General features: G+C 45.7%; 1 long non-coding RNA gene across 1 annotated transcript; it reads right to left on the reverse strand.

Annotated features, from left to right (window-relative positions):
• Positions 1 to 547: 547 nt before the first annotated feature.
• Positions 548 to 4,038, reverse strand: LOC144723118 (uncharacterized). The gene is made up of 3 exons (XR_013586133.1): positions 3,579 to 4,038; positions 3,400 to 3,467; positions 548 to 1,935 (listed from the first exon to the last, which is right to left on the reverse strand). It is a non-coding gene; the product is annotated as an uncharacterized LOC144723118 (long non-coding RNA).
• Positions 4,039 to 4,443: the final 405 nt, after the last annotated feature.

The following is a 4,443-nucleotide window of genomic DNA, read 5'->3' on the forward strand; positions in this document are numbered from 1 at the left end:
GCACGTGCATCTGCCGTGTTGTGTTCGAGCGTGAATCAGCGTGGTCTGTAGTGGCCGTGGAAGAGAGAATCCCGGCTACTTCCACCTTCGGATCGTATGTTGATGAGTGGGAATGTTGATGAGTCGGCACTGCGTTCTTGGCTGCAGCTTACTTGATGTGTGCACTCAAAATGAGTTATTAAACGGATCTCTGAAACTAAAATCTTCATTAAAGCTGGGCCTTCCAGGGATGCATTACCAGTCGGCTTTTAGGTCATATCACCTTTCCGATAGAGTATCTGGTTTCGTTTAAATTACATAATCTCCCCATCTATGTTGCTTTCATATGTTCCTTAATTACACGCTGGTGGAACTAAACTTGTTACAGAGCATTAGTATGATATAACCTTCTCTTAAATTTTATATATACACACTCAGTCAGGCATTTTGCATAAAAATACATTTCACTGTCATTCATGTGAAATAAGATTAACAATTTGGAGTTATTCTCGTGCAAATGTATTATGACAGTATTTGTAAAGTATTTAATTTCGCTTTGGGAAAGACATTTGATTTCACTTATGTAAAGGACACTTCATTCAGCATTACCGAGTGCTATATTTCGAATTGGCTTATTTGTCGGTGTGCCCATCACTGCAACATCCTCTGTAAATTGGACGTTCGAGATCATAACCAAATTCAGGAGTATAGGAGCATCGCATGCAGTTTTTTTTTACAATAGAATGCCGAATGTAATCAAACAAACCTAAATTGAAATAATTGAATAGCAACCATACACTCTCCATATGCACCCATAACTGCAAGAGGTCAAACAATTTTTCGTTACCAATTTATTGTAATTTGCAATGAAAAAACGTGGCACCTTGGAGCAAACAATGAGGGATGACACACGCAAATACATTCCGAACACACAATCCCGTGCGCTCCTGTGCATACATTCACGCACGTGTCAATCATCCCGTGCAATTGTATCACGAACGCAATCTTATGACGACTTGCTCTGTGTGTGTACGGCGGCCGTGGTATGTAACGCGCAGGCCTTACTTGCAGCGCCTTTATTTGGCAACGCTACTGCAGTCAATTCTCATTAGCTGCAGGAATTTTCCATTTAACTTACTTTACGTCGAAAACCGATAAGGCAACTTTCTGCACTGGAGGTCATTTTCTGGCCTACATTTTTTTAACTCTCTCTCTCTCTTAGCCAGTACCCCATCCACACACTGAAACCATTACATATGCACTTTAATAAACATTGTGCATATCGAATGTGTAAGTGGGTTACCTATTCTGGATAATAATGCCTCCCAATATAATAGGTAGCGTAGGTGTACTAATTCTACATGATGCATACAAATGCCCGCACTAACTATATCATGATAAGTTAACTCAACGTTTGTTTTCACAATCGCGCCTACACTCAATGGTAAGATATGAAACTACTTTAAACCAATCACCCACTCAAAGAGTCACTTAGAGAACGCAAACCCAGCACTAGATAACAATTACGGCCTCGCCATGTCCACGAACTCACATGACCGTTCCTTAATTAACCAACAGGATGCCACCTGCATTAGGATTAATATTTCATCGTGTGCTACTTGATAGGAAGTCGCAACACCGCTGCGTTATTGTATGAACAGCGCTGGCAACAGAACCCGATCCATCAACTTTAACAGACCGTGAGATACGCCTGCGCGTCTCAAATGTCATACGAGCTACGCTCATATTTGCTGCAACTGCACTCGGCACGCACCCGCGTAGCCAGCGACATGCACTCGCACGAGGTCGCTTAGGGGATCAGGGGATCAGGGAACTTATGTGGCAACTCCTGAGATCGGAGTCGAAAGCTCTTGAGACACTTCGATGCCCGGGCCAGGGTGCTACAACCATCCTCGTTCCCGCTTTGTGGAGCTGTCACTTGTGGCCAGGTCGCTTCTGGAAAAATAAGTGAATACCCCAGTGAGCTTTCCCTGTGTAGGATGGGGATGGTTGAGTTTCATTTGTATGTGTTTGGGTGATTTGTTTACCTTTTGTTGTACGTTGCACTCCTATCGTGTTTCAGTCCTCTTTTGTTGTTGTAACGTTCTTACCCACCTCTACTGGACATCAGCGGAAAAGAGCCTTGTAGCTCATCGGATTCCTGCAGTGTAAATATCTGATTCTGCTGCGGCGAAGGCGGTGCCAGCATCACCCAGCCACGAATTTTGAGTCACCAAACTGCCACGGCCTTCTTTGGTTCCAGCAAAGAAGGCCGCGGCGGTGCAGTAGGCCCTCGCCTAGAAAGAAATGTTGCGATAAATTTGCTTTCACTTTTGGGTAAAATTCCAGCTCAGAATAAAATGGAAAGTTTTGGTTGCACTGCCACGTGACGAACATTTCTCTGCACTCGGGAATGTGGGAAAGTGCCCTTTCGGACCACGGATCTGAAAGGTCACTTGAAGGAATCTCAGAAGTAGTTGTGATATACCTTCTTCTGCAGGACGTCCCCAACACACGGGAGGGAGGGGTCAATGCAATACGCTGTGATATTTCATGACATGTTTCCGGTAGCACGAATGAAATAAAATTGGTATTGGAAAAAAAGACAAATCATGCAGTTCACAGGTCTGCAGCTCAGTAGGATACTACACACACACGAGATTCGCAAGTCTGGGCAGGCAAAACAGTCAATAGTTGTTATCTACATCACCCATTGTTGCCATTTCACTTTCAAAACGGTAAACATGTATTCTGAAAATCCATGGAATGTTTGGTAAAATTTGAACAGTGACTGCTGTAGCCCAATTTTTACGTTCATACGGTAAATACTAATAATTCCCAATGACCAAATCACCCTGAATGAGCCCAATCTCATCAGGTCTCAAAAGCTAAGCAGGTTTTTCATACTTTGATGCTAGGCAGCCTGAGAATACCACCAGCTGCTGCAGGCATTGGGTGTGAGGTGGCAAAGAGAAATCAGTGCAGCAGTGGATTATTAGATCTATCTGTGTGGAGGTTTGAACGTATCTTACTTGTACTGAATGTGTGGCTACGCCTCGTTAATGGCAATGGCCAAACTCCCCGACGCAGGAGCCTCCTGGAAAAAGAGCAAAACTAAATTCTCTCCATTCTCAAAACACATACAGATGCGGCCTCCCCACACCATGCTGGGCACAGATGTTTTTTGACCATACTTCACCTGGAAGGTCAATGCGTGTGAGTGAAACGTGTCGGGCAGGTGGTGGGGAAGGACATGCCCGATACCGATATCACTCTAGACTCCAGATGTTAGCCATGGCTGGGAATCGAAGTCGGGCTACAGCGTTGCAACCACCGATCCACCCCAGCAGTACTATACAGGTGTGAAGTAAGTGACTTGGTGATGGCTATTCATCAGAGTTAGAGCAGTGGGCAACTTACGGGTATATGTATGCTTCACAATAAAGAGGCACGGCTCGCTTGCTGCTGCGCATGAACTCGAAGCTGCCCTGCAGACACAACAACAACAACAACATTCACCGGCAACCCACGGTTATTTATGCTCCAACGTCCAGGCAGCGCTGCAACAAAGCTGTGGCTCTTCCGCACACGGGGCCCACCTTAGAGCAGAGCTGAGCGGAATTCAACCGTCCCTCCTTCGCAAATCCATCCTGATCAGCCATGCACTGCTGGAGCCTGAGACAGCGAGATGGAGAGCCAACCACCCAAGCGGGTATCACGGGATGGTGCCGTGTGGCCAGCGAGCGAGCGAGCGATGGGTGTGGAAATGTGTGTGGTGATGTGGAGCGGGGGTGGCTGTTGGGGCCGTGGATTCTGGTTTGGGAAGTTGTGGGCTTGTCGGGGGTGTGTGCAGTGAGGATTGCTCACGGAGGCAATTCCACGCGTGACGGCACTGGTGGACTGAGAGGAGACGAATATGGAGTGCTTTTCTTTCACCCTTTAACTGATTCCCAGAACGCCAGAGCTAAAGAAATGAATGAATCAAAAGGCGGTGTTTGAATAGTTGAGTTATGCATGGAATACGAGGCGTGCATTTACATTTAGACCCACGGCGTTGTGCTTCTTACGACTACTGTATTATATTTTCTGACATTTTCTTAGCCCTTTACCAATTTCCGTTTCACAGTACTTTGGCCTGCAATCAAATCATCCTTTATGTGGCCGTTCTCTCCACATCTCGGCACGGTTCACCTGGTTGGGAGAATGTGGATGGAGATACTGTCTTGGGAATGCCACGTTGTAGCAGGATTGAGAGGTGGCCAGCAGATGGCAGTCCAGCAAGGGATTCTGGAATCTGTCTCTGTTGGAGTGTTGAGTTGTGACCTTCCTAATATGCAGAAACAAAAATATTTATTCTGGAGGAATCCGATGAGCTATCAAGCTCTCTCTTTTTCAAAGATCTCCAGTAGGGGTGGGTAAGAACGTAACAACAACAAACAATACAAAAAACATTACAGTGGGACA

Source organism: Lampetra planeri, chromosome 16, assembly GCF_965212315.1.
Source record: "Lampetra planeri chromosome 16, kcLamPlan1.2.h2, whole genome shotgun sequence".
NCBI classification, from domain to species: domain Eukaryota; kingdom Metazoa; phylum Chordata; class Hyperoartia; order Petromyzontiformes; family Petromyzontidae; genus Lampetra; species Lampetra planeri.